A 15,064-nucleotide genomic window follows, 5' to 3' on the forward strand; every position below is an offset into this window, starting at 1 on the left:
CAACTTGGAGGGCAGTAGAAAGTGAGAGATGCGTTCCACCAGTGAAGATTTGATATACTAGGATTTGAAATTCCATTCAGACAATTCAACCACTGCCTCGACTGTGACTCTGTTGTATCGCTTGGAGATGCAATTGTTCTCTTACTGACTGACTACACCCAATTGTCAGGAAACACCCTGTGAGAAAATTGACTGGTACATTGAATTTGATAGTACTTTTTAGGCATCATGCAATTCAATGCTTTGCAAAAACACATCTCTTATAGCCAAGACAGATTTGTCAGGTGCCCTGTGAAAACCTCCCTGTCACCTCTCACTGAATCTCAAATCTTCAGTTCTCACAGCATTTGAAGGTGAAGGGAAGCACACCAAAGAGCGTTTATGTGAAAGAGGCACACCTCCTTCAGGCCGGGCTGTGCTACAAGCACTATTCCTTCCAGAAAGCACCAAGCGCTGCTTTTGCCTTCCTTCATGGCCTCCTCCTTATGCCTTTCCCCAAAGATGTGAAGAGACCTGAGTTCTAACTCTCGGAAAGGAATATGGAGGGGATGTGTAATGTAGGAGAAACCGTCTGCCTTCCAGGGAAGGTAGACAGATGGAGAGGGTAGATCAGGGTCATTGCCACTTTGGTTTGCATCTCTGTGACGACTGACTTTAATCCCCTGCTGTTGGAAAGGAAAGCAAATCTACAAAACAAACGTTGTAAAATAATGTCTCCCACATATTACTAAATGACCACATTGAAAGCTATCCTGAGTGTATGAGGAAAATCATGCCTTTCGCCTAAGCAGCATATTTTACTATTTCAAAAATATGTAGTGTCATCCAGATGCGGGAGAGAATCATATAGATAGACATGCCCTGAGAGAAAGGCAGGATGTCTGTGCCCGTCAGTTATCACTGACAACCATTACGTCAGCAGCTCCAGTATTGCACAGGACATAGGGCTGCACACAAAGCTGCCAGCCAATACCCAATCCCTACACACAGCCCTTGTCTATGGGGTACAAGGATCACCTGGCCCCCAAGAGACAGAAAGCATCTTATGAGACTATGTGCCTGTGGGAGGGAGCACACTGAAGAGAAAATATCATTTGTTCAGAATCACAAAGTGCCTCCCCACAGCATGCAGTTCCATTTTCTGTAATTCCAGACACTCAAGGTGAACCATGGTCTAAAAATGCTTTATTAACTTTTTTTTCTTGACTGATACCTGAGAGATCGAATTCACATATATTTATTACCATGAATTGTTATACTTACTCTATTTTATTATGAGTGACTACTATTAATCTCTTTTTGTACCCAATTAAAAAAATAATCTTTGTCAAAGATTTATAGAGAAAGAAAAAACAAACAACATCAAAAACTGTGGACATGAGATTTAATGTTGTCTGTTACTGTCAACTGAAATACTGAAGTACTGAAGAAACATCTTTGATAACTTCTAAAGAGACAGGGCTCATTTTGGCTCACAGTTTGGGGAACTCCAGTCCAAGATCAGGTAGATCAAATGCTCTGGGTCTCCAGTGACCATGCCAAATAGCAATACCAGAGAGCATGGGCTAACGTCATACAAACCCTCTAGGGCAGTGCTTCTCAACCTGTGGTTCACAGCCCATGTGAAGGTTGAATTACCTTTTTACCGGTTGCCTAAGACCATTGGAAAACACAGATAATTTATAGTACAATTCATAACAGTAACACGATTACAGTTATAAAGTAGCAACAAAAGTAGGTGTATGAGGAACTGTATTTAAGGGTCACAGCATTAAGAAGGCCAAGACCCACTGCCCAAGGAACTACCCGTAAAGACCCAAGTACCACTCATAAAGCCAGACCTCCAAACGTCACTCTCATCACCAAATAGGTCCTCCCTGAAAAGCAAGTCTTTAACTCCTAGGTCTCGGGGGGGGGGGGGCATTCAACATTAAAACTATACTAGCATTGCGTTTTCAGGCACTCATTGGGATTATTAAAATGAACCCCCTGAGGAAAATTAGGTCTACTGAATTGATTAATGTATAACAGTCATCAGTTCATTGTAGTCTATGCTTTATAACTAGGCAGAATTCAAGGTAAGGACAAGGAGAGAGAGAGTATCTTAGTAAGTTGGAATTCTTCTATGGCAATTAAAATGGTCAAGAATTTCCACAATGATCCCTACCATAGAGGTCCTCTGAAAGACTCCACCCAGCAGGGGATCAAAGCAGATGCTGAGGGCTGGAGAAATGGCTTAGTGTTTAAGAGTCTTGGCTGCTCTTCCAGAGGTCATGTGTTCAATGCCCAGCAGCCACATGGTGGCTCACAACCATCTATAATGTTATCTGATGCCCTCTCCTGGCCTGCAGGTGTACATGCAGGCAGCACACTCTATACAAAATAATAAATAAATCTTTTTTTTTTTTAAAGCAGATGCTGAGACTCACAGCCATACTTTGGAGTGGAGTACAGGAAGTCTTATGGAAGAGTTGGGGAATAGAAGGACCTGGAGGGGACAGGATCTCCACAAGAAGACCAATGGATCCAACAAATCCAGGTGTGTAGGGGTGGGGGATGCTGCAGAGACTGATGCATCAACCAAAGACAGTGCATGGTGAGGACCTAGCCCCTCTGCTCAGATGTAGTCAGTAGGTAGCACAGTCCAGGATTCCCAAGCTAAGGGAATGCTGCTGCCCACAGTGGGCCCAGTGGCTCACATCAGCCAGCACAATCAAGACATCCTCCCCAGACATGCCCGCAGGCCAGTCTCATCTAGACAGCTCCTCACTACACTTCTTATTGTAGAGTTTGTTGAGTTGACAATAAAAACTATCCACTATAAACACCATTCAGAGTTCCAGAATTCAGGAGACAGAGTTTTGTGAGTTCTAGGTCAGCCTGGTCTACATAGCAAGCTCCAGGCCGTTCAGGGCTACATAGTGAGACAACCTTCTAAAATGAATAACTTATATTGTAAATATATTTTAAATAATTATTTTATCTTTCTTATATGTCTGCAATGTTGATTAACTGCTCAGAGATTTCATTGACTAATAACTATTTCCTTGTCAGCTGTCTCGTTTTCCATTCTCTTCTCCTGTCCTAGGCTTGCACTATGTTTTCCCAGTGGTCCACTTTTAATGATTAATTCAGTCACAGCTAGGCAGTGTTACATGTAACACACAGAACTTGGCTCCAATTGCCTGTACTGTGCTCCAGTAGGCAAAAAACAAATAGAAAGATCCCCTTTGTGCTGCTAGCTCTTCAATACAGCTGGAATCTCCTTTCTCCCTCCCATGTGGAGTAGCTGAGCAGGGTCAAATTCACACCCTGAAGCCAGTTCACCCACACAGGATCCTGTGTCTTGAAGGAACTGACTCACAGCATAATACCCTCTGTCACAGTCCTGAAATGCCGAATAATTTTTATCTCTGAAACTCTGTTTTGTCTATTTCTAATAAGACCAGATTTGCCTTGAGAAGAATTAATGGATAATGTTTGGTCAAATCTATCTTCTTAAAAACTTGGGCTGAGGCACAAGTTGTGGAATGGAACACAGTCCCACAGAAAGATGGTTTAATATCGTCCATGCTCTCAGAAAGGTTTTGTTGTGGTAGTGGCAGTGATAGTTTTATCTTCTTGTATTTTTCTCTTTCTAACATAGGGAGTCATGTATCCCAGGCTAGCCCCATTTTTCTCTGTAGCCGAGGATATCTTTGAACTTCTGACCCTATAATTCCACCTCCCAAATACTTGGGTTATAGGGCTATACTACCACATCCAGACTTTGAGTTTTTTTTTTTAAATATCAAATTTGTCGTTATATTTATGTATTTTCTCTGCAGTATAAATGTGGGAATTAAGTTTAAGCAGAGTTGAAACTTTTCTAGGAAGATATATAAAGATAGTAAGGATCCAAGTAGAGTCCATGGGATTTAAATTAGAGAAGAAAGAAAGGGATTTGAGCTCAGAACAGGCACTAATAATGAGTTCATGGATTGAGTGTTCAGTGGTTGGATTGTTTCCTTTGGTGGGCTAAGCTTTGGAAGTTAAGAGGGCAGCACTGGGTAGCAATCAAAGGCACTGTTGGTAAAAATAAGGACTGAGACTTAAGTAAAGGGTGTGGGGTGAAATAGAGAGTTATACAACAAGTTGTCCCAGCTTGGTGCCAATGGAGACTGAGAAATAATGTTTACAAAATGCCCCCAAGTAGTAACAGCAGTGCTGACAAGAGGAGGATGGCAACCAAAACGTTTTGGGGAAGATGATGTGACCAGGGGAGGAAGTGAGTGCTTGTGTCTCAACAGAGCACTTTTGGGGTGTGGCCGGCTGGAGTCCTGCACAACCATCATTCTAACATGTCATGCGTGGAGGGACTGTCTAACATGTCACGCGTGGAGGGGCTGTCTAACATGTCACGCGTGGAGGGGCTGTCTAACATGTCACGCGTGGAGGGGCTGTCTAACATGTCACGCGTGGAGGGGCTGTCTAACATGTCACGCGTGGAGGGGCTGTCTAACATGTCACGCGTGGAGGGGCTGTCTAACATGTCACGCGTGGAGGGGATGGAATCCTTCTTGCCAAAGAGCAAAAGGGACCGGTGTCATATAGAGTTGGGAAATGAAGGATGCAGGTTCTTTTTATCAAAGAGTAAGAAGTCAATGGAGAGGGAAAAGTAGAATGACCATTAGTAATTTAAAATGTCTTCACTTGGTAAACGCACTTTAAATCCCTTAAAATATAGAGCCTGTCACAGCCAGGAACCTGGGGACAACGGGTCGGATTCCTCCACCCTCACTTTCTTTGTCTCCATGTTGTGTTTTATTGAATCTCTGTGTCATGAGTTTGGAAGGATGCAAGGATCACACTAAGATCTCAATACTTTTGACCTCATCACATCATCATGGTCTAAATATGGAAAGTAAATTAGCTTATTATTTGATCATGCAGTTAACAAACGTTTCTTGCCGTGTGTTGTGCATGGAGCTAAATAAAGTGGAGCATAAGGGAGACTAAATGTTATGTTTGGCCCAAAGGACTCTGGGAAGTAAGGAGTATCATGGCAACTAGGAGGTTCTTGGTCATCCAACAGCACAACAAGGACAGACAGTGAAGAGCTGCGTGCGCTATGTCCAGTCTGCAACTGAGTACATATTTATCTCGTGTTCAATTTGCAAGGTCAACTTTCACTCATGCTGTGGAATCCTGGGCTCCATCTAGATTTAAAAAATATCAGAAAGGGCTCCCATCTCTGGTGCTCGGCCAAGGGGAATCTGGGTCCCAGGGTTCCTGGCGCAGCCACGGTTATGAGGACACAGATGGTGGCACCATCATCCTGCCTCTCTCCTCACCATAGCTGCATTTCAGGGATGGGATAACAATTGAGATGTAATATGAATAAATTAATAAAATATATTTTTTTAAAAAAGAGAGGAGACCCCCATGGAACAGACAACGTGCAGAACTGTTGCTCTGTTTTGTGAATGTCTTTTGATTTGTGTGTATGTGTGTGTGTGTTAGTGAAGATTGAACCCACGTCCTAACACATACTACATAAATGCTCTGCACGTGATTTGTATTCTCAGCTCTAGAATCTCTTTCTAGCGGTGTTATTCCTTACACCCAGAGCACAGTAGACTTTCTGGGATGGATAGCGCGCAGTTGTACCTCATGATTGTGGGTTTATGGTTTGTTATGCTCTGGCCATCTTGAGTTTTAGCTGATAGTCACACCGAAACACCAGGCAAGAATCAACTTCCTTTACATCTGCTCTCGCGTTCTGGATCATGGGCTACATCACTGAAATCATCACGATTTCCTGACTAAAATATCTATACCAGAGACAGAGGAAATTCTGTGTGATGTAGAATAAAGCAGGACCCCACAGAGCATCAGTTTACAATCACTAAAATGCTGACGTAGTACAGGGTTTCCATATTGTTTTAAACTACCCTTTCTGTTAAAATCTCACCTGAGTGTTTAGGGAACAAACATAAACCTTTAAAACCCTATTTACAGTTTATCATAAAGGATTCCTTACACTTTCCCCCAGCTCATTAATGTCTGGAATTTCACATAACTGTGGATGTTAGCTGTGAGAATTGTAGATGTAAGACTAGAAGAGGGTTTAGAAGTATTGACACTGGATTAGACTGACTCTGTCTCCTCCCCTCCTCTCCCCTCCCCTCTGCTCTCCTCCCCTCCCCTCCTCTTCTTTCTTTAGCTCCCTTTCTTTTGAGACAAGTTCCCACACCCCCTGGGATAGTCCAGCACTTACTGCTTAGGTAAGGATGACACTGAGCCCCTGCTCCTCCTGTCATCCCCTTGGTACTGCTGGGGTTCTAGTACTTTGCCAATATATTACAGCCAGTGTGAGATATGATACAGCTTTGAAAATATAACACTTGGTGAACAAAGGCCAAGAACGTGCTGTAGATTATTTCTCTTTACTAAGTCTCTGGTAAAAATGGCCTTGCATAAATGACCCCTCACAAAAATATTAAATAAATAAATATGTTTTGTGCCATTTGGAAGCTCTAGATGCTTATATAAATTGTTGTTTCTCTTTGAATGGTTATCTTATGATATCTTCTGTATATATTATTAAAATTTTAATTTTAGCCAATATTGTTCTATTAAAACAAAAACAACAACAAAACCCTGAAAGCTCAAGTAGTTTTGGCCGCAAGCAGCAAGCCAAGGTTGCACTGAGTGATCTGTGGGCTTCTTAGTGCTTTACCGATTTCTGTGGAAGTTCTCCAGCTCTCTGGAGAGGACTTTACAAGGTCATTGCATACAGATGACTCACCATGCCGCTGCTGGAAAATGACTTCGGGAGTAAGCCATACGGAGATTTGAAAAAGCCTGGTTTCTCTTTATGACAGTTATGCAATCAGAAAAAAATAGCCTTGAATTCAAAGAAATGAGCCAGGCCATTAGAAAATGAACCAGCTTAGCCTGATTAACTAGACAGTTTTGCCTCGATATTATTTGGTCCCTGAACATAATAGATTTTTTCCAAACTAATGTGAACATGCCTGTAGCTACCAGTGTCTCGTCTGTTCAGACATTTGCAACCCTAGGAGGCAGATGCCAAGCGTAAATACAAACTTCTATAGTTACTGACCTTGGAAGCATGCGTTTAGTGTTCAAGAGTAAAAGTCCATTTTAGACATGGGCTTTTCATGGGTAATAGTTTATTTGCTTTGCTGGGCATATCTGTGTTAGAACCCATACACATCAGATTTTCTTTGTTCTGCCAGCATCCCTGGGACATTGAGAGAGAAGATGGGGGCGGGGGGACAGTTCCTGCTTCTTTTTATCCTCATACAATGTGTTCTTAAAGCTGCTGCTTCTCTGGGACACTTTTAAGCAGCTCCACTGGCAAAACGTTCAAATGGAACTTCCGGCATGTTCCCAATGCTGTTGTTATGTGAGAATTTCTTGGTTTCCACTAAGCATTCATAAGCAGCACCACCGTGGCTTGTATCCGTGGGAATTCTGGTCTTCTCCTGTGATGTCCTTTTTACACAGATTCAGTAGGCCACTCCAACTGCTGACCTCTGTGCTCTGCCTGGGCATCAGACTCATCTCTGAATTCTGAAGATCATATCAAACCCCCGGGGAGATCTGAAGTTTTACCACTCCACCTTCGGCTGCTAGCAAAGAGAATGTTATTGTCAAACTGTTTCCACAGAAGACTTCCCGGGAGATAATCATTTACAACGGTCTAAGGCAACACAAAATCACCACAAAGGCCACACCCATGATCTTAGTGTGTCCTTTTCCTAGGTCTGATTAATCCATTCTGATCCATAATCACTCCAGAGCTCAAACTTAGGCTAACGCACCGCTTCCGAGGTTTTTGGCATTAACGAGCTTGTGATTCTCCACATCACAACAAGCTGTGGCTGGTTCCTCAACCCCTGACTTTTGGCTCGAGGTTACACCTTAAATAAGTGTCTCCATGACTGTTTGTGTATGAAGCACTTTATTTTAACCCTATGGTGATCCTGCAGAGTCTGTCATCATTTCTTATAAAAAACAACAGAGGCGTGACTATTCAAAGGCATGCCGTCCAGGAAAAGGTAAAAACTATGACAAGTGTTCTTCCCAGGTGGCATATTCAGTCTATCAAATGAGTACTACTGGGCATAACAACATTAGCCTAATCAAGTTCTGTTGTTACAAATCATGATTCTGTGGTTTGTAATCTCATGATAACTCAGTGAGATGACTCAGCTGACAAAGGTGCTTGCTGCCAAGCTCAATGGCCTGAGTTCAAATCCCCAGGACCCACATGGTAGAAGGAGAGAATCAACTCCTGCAAGATGTCCTCTGGCTTCCACACACTTAGTAAATAAGCACAACTATATTTCATTAAGTTTTTTATCCTTCATGAGTACTACCCTTTACAGCGTTTCTTCCTTTTTCCTACCTCTAACTCTTTCTGTCTCTCTTCTCCCTCTCAAATTCATGACCTGGTCTTGTTTAATAGTTATTACTATAATAATTATATATATTGCAATTTCATACATATGCACTTTGTATTATAAATATATATGAAATATATCTGAATATAGTACAATATATATGTGTATGAATTTCATATATTTTTAACTGAGTCCATATGGGGGAGTTCCCCAACAAGTTATCCAATCCCTAAGTGGTCAGCCTTAAATACATGTACATACAACTAACACTAAATGTAATTTTTGTTCGTGATTCTGATTTAAAAAAATGAGCATTCATTCACTATTATTATATGATTATTATGCCAGGTAAAAATATTCATTGGTTTAGATCTCATTGGTTTAAAGGAGATGAAATGAAATGGTTTAAAGGAAATGAAAATAAAATTAAACACAGTTGTGTCTCATTATTGAAAGTATTTATGTTCTTTTGAGTTGCTGTAAGTTCAGCATCAGCAAATAGTAAATCATTGCTCTCTGGAGAAATATAGGACCACATTCCTATCAGCCTCTGGCCACAACATTTTCACCAAACTCCCAATGCACGGGCCAGTTTTATGTGTTTCTATTTTAAAACACTACAGTTGACACATATTACAGGTCATTAAAACTGAACCCATGACCAACGGTACATAATTTATACCAGAAGGAATTGTATGCAACACAGGTATTTTCACCATAAATCTCACCATAGGCATTTTGTTCCTGGAAACACTAGATACGCTGTAGAGAGCTTTGACACAGTGCTGCACACATCATCAACAACAAAGTCATAAACCTGAAGGACAAAAGATGAAGACTCTGCACCAAATAGATTGCAGAAGTTGCATAGTGTAAGACAGAGACAGGATGACAGAGCATCTCCTTGTTCAGTTGCAGCCAGGAACCTCAGCCAGCCCGGATTGTGTATATCAGGTGATCACCTTCCTCAGGCTCTGAACCTGTGCACGTCCAGAGATGTCCATTAACGCATTTTGATCATTGACCTTGGGGTTGTAAAAATGATGTTTAGTCATAAGATGATGTCACAAACGAGAAATCCACAAATGATGAGGTTCAGTTCTTATTAGAGTCAACTTGAAAATGTATAACTAAAATAGATTGTTCAAGTGTAGATTCGTTACACATTTATTAAATTAAAATGTGGGCCAAAGATATGATGCCTGTTTTAGGATCTTACACTCTAGTCCATAATGTAAGTGATGAACACATCAACAAATATCAGTGTGTATACAAAAGGGCATGGAACAACATGATGTGCTATTGTTTGGAGTTTTGGTGCCAAAACAGGAGCAGAAAAAAAAAACTGACAACATTATGACAAACCAGGAGGAACATGGGAAATTCCTCTCATGTGCTTGCTTCTTTTCCTTTGGCACCCAGAGGAAACATGGAAATACTCCTCTGCTCTTTTAGAAAGAGCATACAGATGTCCAGAAAAATCCCCGTGGGCTAGCCTCAGCTCCCCACAAATGTCCAGAAAACCCTAGTGAGCTAGCCTCAGCTCCCCGTGCCATTATTTTCTGAAGTACAAGTCTGTGGCCATGTGTATAAACAGGGGCCGCTAACATGCAGTGCAGAGAAGGAAGTGGAAATGTGTGTAGTTCTGTCCTGTTCATAGCTTGTCAACTGAGAGGTGTGGAAATCCACATCTGCACAACCAGAAATCAATAACATTGGAGAGACGGTCTTAGAAATGTATGAGACCCTGATCACAGAAGCAGATTGATGCATTTTAGAGTTTGAAACATTTTATCCTGGTAAAAATGAAGCCAATTTGCTCAAGGTTATAGAAATTATTACTTACAGGAGCTAGGTAAAAGGGGTTTGCTGTAAGTGATAGATTTGTTCAAAAGGCTGTATACATTTAAACACTACAGATTTAATAATATTTAATTTTGATAAAGGTTGAATTGCCATAGTGTTTGTCTTGTATATTTAAATGTCAATTTAGTACATCTTGAAAATGAAACACATTTGTTAAAAGATACTCAAGGTTAATTTAAAGATGAGAAAAATCTAAATTTGAGCAAAGATCAATTTTCTTATCTAATCTAAGTGCTATACGCCAGGGAAGTTAGTTCTATGTCTTCTGCAAAGTCAGCCTTAAGGATGAATCAAATAACATACAGTAAGACAATAAACCATCTAGGGGTCTGACTATGAAAAAATCTTCTATACTAGCTTATATCTTTAACACAAGATGTATTATTTATAAACTGACTATATATCAAAAATATTTAATCCAATAAATAAGGGACTCAAGACCACATTTAAAGATGGTGATAAATAAATAACTGCCATAAGCATATAGGAGAATAAATTAGGAAAATATGCTGGTTATCTCAAATGATTAATAGCTCTAATATAAAACTTCTAAACAGAAAGAATAAAGCATTTAACTTCAAAGGAAAATGGGCTAGGAATATGAACAGGGAATTCACCAAAACAAAAGAAGTACAAAATGGTACTCACCGTGTGGAAACGTGGGCAGCCTTCCTAACGCTCCACTGAGAAATCATGTTCTACACATTCCACTGGAGGAGTCATGTGTGCCTGTCACCATCGGAGCTGGTGTTCTCTGGCCTGTGCCTGCACCACTCTGGTCTCTCTGCTTGGCACGATCCTCTTCTCCCTCTACTCTTTTCTTACAATATCACCAGCAATACTGGATTAGGGCCTGTCTCATGTAGGTGCACGGCCTCATTTTAAACCGCAGATTAAATCGGCAAAGACTATCCAAATAGGTACTATGGCTTGAATGGGTCTTTTATGTGTGTATACAGTTTGATAAGCTGCGATATAGCAATAGAACATATTCCATAGGAGTGACAACTCATCTATACACTTCTGTAAAATAATCCCTATAGTATATTCAGACAAAAAGCAGCACAAAGGAAAACATACACAAGAGATCACCATTTAAAGTGTCCCATATACACTTTGTATGGAATTCCAATATGTTTGTAATAAAGAGAATTACTTAATTATGGAAGGAATAATACAGAGGTCAGAAAATAGAAACAAAATTTCTGTAAATATCAGGTGAGTTGTTCGCTTGACTTCAAAGCTTATACTTATAAAGCAAAAGCTAATTTAAAAAGTAAATTCTAAATACAAGAAGCAAAAATCTAAGAATATGAATCTATGCATAGTTCGTGGAATAGAAAAGACCACCCCAATGTACATGGACCTAAATATGTATTCTCTAACTATAGCCAAAAAAAATTTCATGAATATCAGGCTGACTCAATTACAATGAACCCTTCATTTTGATATCTAAAAGTCATTCACACACAAAAGAATCAAGAATGTTTTGGAAGATAGATAATATTAGTCCTGGATTAAGAGTAGTATAAAGTAAATTATCTTATTATGATCAAAAATAAGAAATCTATCAGTGACTATTAAAATTACATCCAAAAGACAAAGAAGCCACACTTAATGCTTCTTCACTGTCCAAAGCTGGGACAACATTATAAACTAAAGAACGTGAACTAAGGCACACCAAATGTTCTCCAGTCTAGGAATTCATGATTCTATTCAAAAGGAAAATTAAATAAAAACATTGACCACCACCAGTTTCATTACTTTAAAAGTCAGCAAATCAAACAAGTATTTACATAGAAATTATATCTCGGAGAGGATGAAATAAATTGAATTGGGGGAATTTCTATTAGTAATTCAAGAAGAAATGTAATCACTTTGCATCCCACATTGAGTTAATGGTTTCAAAACTAATTGTCAAATGGCTATGGTACAGCTGCTAACAGAAGTGGCTGCCACCATTTCTGAATGAGTCTTTAAACAATATTAACTTGTAACTTGAATTAATTCAGCGATAACTGCTTTGCAAGAGAAGGAAATGCTAGATGCCACTAAGGACGGCAACGTAATGGAAATCTATGATGGAGGGAAAGCTACAGCACACACTCCCTATCTCCATCCACAACTACCTAAAACAACCAAGCAAAGAAACTTCAAGAAGAAAACACAAAGGGCAAGTTTAGAGTAAAACACTCTAGTGATAAATACTCACTTAATTCAAAATGAAGAATTATTTGGGATTTCAAGTCAAACAACATGGCCATTTAAAATTATCAACAGTGTTTGTAGAATTGAAGTTTGAACCTTGACTATCTATTGGTACTATTAAGAAATCATTGTTTTTTGTTGGGCTTAGAGTAGCATGCAATAATGCCCCACGGCTTTATTGTAAGCAAGAGACTTTTGCCTTTTTAAAAATAGAAAATATTGTTTTATTTATTTAATCACTTACAGTCTGATTCCAGACCTTTCCCTCCTCTCCTCCCAGTCTCACTCTGACACCGCCTCCCCCATCCTCCCTTCCCCTTCTTCTCAGAGAAGGGGAGGCCTCAAGGGTACCAACCCACCCTGGAAGCCCAGCTAGGGGAGAGGTATCCAAAGGCAGGAGGCAACAGAACCACAGACAGCCTCTACTGCCATTGATATTGGACCCACATGATGCCCAAGATGCACATCTGCTACATGTGTGTGAGGGGTCTACGTCCAGCCCCTGCATGCTTTTTGGCTGGTGGTTCAGTCTCTGTGAGCCCCCATGGTCCCAGGTTAGTTTACTCTGTTGGGCTTCTTGTGGTGTCCTTGACCCCTCTGGCTCCCTCTATCCTCCCTCCCACTCTTCCTCAAAACTCGCCAAGTTCAGCTGTGGGTCTCTGCATCTGTTTCCATCAACTGCTGTATGAAGCCTCTCAGAAGACACTTATAGTAGGCTCTTGTCTGTAAGAATAGCAGAATGTCATTAACCGTGTCAGGGGTTGGCTCTCTCCCATGGGATGGGTCCCCAGTTGGGCCAGCCATTGGGTTGCTATTCCCTCAGTCTCTGCTCCATCTTTACCCCTACACTTCTTGTAGACAAGATAAATTTGGGGTCAAAGTTTGTATGGTTGAGTTGATGTTGTCCTCCCCCCACTGGAAGTCCCACCTGGCTAGAGGAGGTGGCGACTCTTTCAGAATGCAACACTGAGATACTTATAGCTGCAATCATATCAAATCTGCGATTTGTCTCACAACGATCAGGAACTGGGAAGGGCAAACAGATAGGGAACAAAAACAAAATGAAACAAAAAATAAAAACAACTTGCCCTTGAATTGTTGAACTTGATGTTGGGCTCATAGAAAACTGAGTATACCATTTCATCTGTTCGTATGTGTATTGTGTGTGTGTGTGTGTGTGTGTGTGTGTGTGTGTATGCTATATACACTATATACACTATATTCCATATAGTTTTGTATATCTATTTACTGTATGCATATGTTACATAATCTAAATGTATCTATATGGAAATGCTTATTACTTATACATGTGTATAAGTGCATAAACCTATTGTGATTAAATGAAGTTGATAGGTTTCTGTTTATCCACTTACATTATCATTCATCCTTTGATGCTGAAGGAGAATTGCTTTTAGTGTAAATATCACTGTTCTCAGTGACAATCATCATTATCAAACTAAGCACAAGTACTTACATACACATGTGATGAGTCCATAGGGACACAGTACATGACATAGTGACCTCCAATTTTCCATTAATCTCACAGTTCAATTCATTCTTCAATCCCTCATGGCCAGTGTTATGTGCATGTAGCAGTCAGGAGGGTAGAGATTTGAAATGTTCTTACTGAGTTTGAGCAACAGAAATGAAATATGTCTCCACTGACACCTATTTGCTCCCCAGGCAGTGCCAGATGCCTTGTGGGTTTGACCTTTTCACTTTGATCTGTTTCTTTTTCTCACTAACATAGTCTGTTCGTTAGTGGTACAGTTCAAAACCTCTGAAGTGTAATGAAGAAATGGCTAAGTTGTCCTTTTCCCCTGGGGAGGTGTGAGGAAGGATTTGAGGACAATGTTAGTGAGGGTAGGTAGCAGAAACCCTGCCATATGCAAAGTTGACACCAGAGGAACCGAGGCTCCACCCTCACACTTCTCAGTGGCTCTTGGTGCTCCTCCTCTTTTCACGCCCACCTTGGATTCTGATTAACTGGTTAACTGGGTGTGCTAACTTGACAGTAGATGCCCATTGCTCTTCCTCAGGACTCTCTCATCAGCTTTGCTGTCCCACTCTGCATTTTTCCTCAAGGCCTTTTGAATAGATCCCTGGGAGAAAAAAAGAGAAAGGTCATGCCTTTATGACTTCCTTCCTCATGGACCTTTTTCCAGGAGTGCTAACACTGAGAAATATTTTTCTAGTAACACTGAGAAATATTTTTCTAGTAAATCTGGGATGGCACATTTCTGACAATAGTATCCTCAAGAGTATTTCTTTTCCAGAAGTAAGATCCTGGGGTCTGTGTGCCAGAACCGAAAGGTCAGTTATTGGTGTTTAAGAATTACTTCATTGTATTTAAATGTCAAACAATTGTTTTTCATTCACACAAATTCTGAACAGACTACATTCTTTAAGATTCATTTTGACTTTGTGTCCCCCCGCCCACTCTCGTGTGTGTGTGTGTGTGTGTGTGTGTGTGTGTGTGTGTGTGTGTGTGTGTGTATTTTTGCCACATGCAAGAGAGTCCTCAAGAGAAACAGAAGAAAGCACCTGGCCAACTGGAGCTGTCATTACAGGGAATT

At 40.5% G+C, this 15,064-nt stretch overlaps 1 long non-coding RNA gene across 1 annotated transcript in view; it reads left to right on the forward strand.

Moving 5' to 3' along the window:
• LOC311609080 overlaps window positions 1–15,064 on the forward strand; it is a 161,352-nt gene that overhangs the window by 114,669 nt on the left and 31,619 nt on the right. Inside the window, exon 5 of the long non-coding RNA XR_014783259.1 lies at window positions 2,416–2,539. This is a non-coding gene — a long non-coding RNA (uncharacterized lncRNA). The remainder of the gene's footprint in view (window positions 1–2,415; window positions 2,540–15,064) is intronic.

Source organism: Acomys minous, assembly GCF_964271855.1.
Source record: "Acomys minous genome assembly, chromosome: 11".
Classification (NCBI taxonomy): domain Eukaryota; kingdom Metazoa; phylum Chordata; class Mammalia; order Rodentia; family Muridae; genus Acomys; species Acomys minous.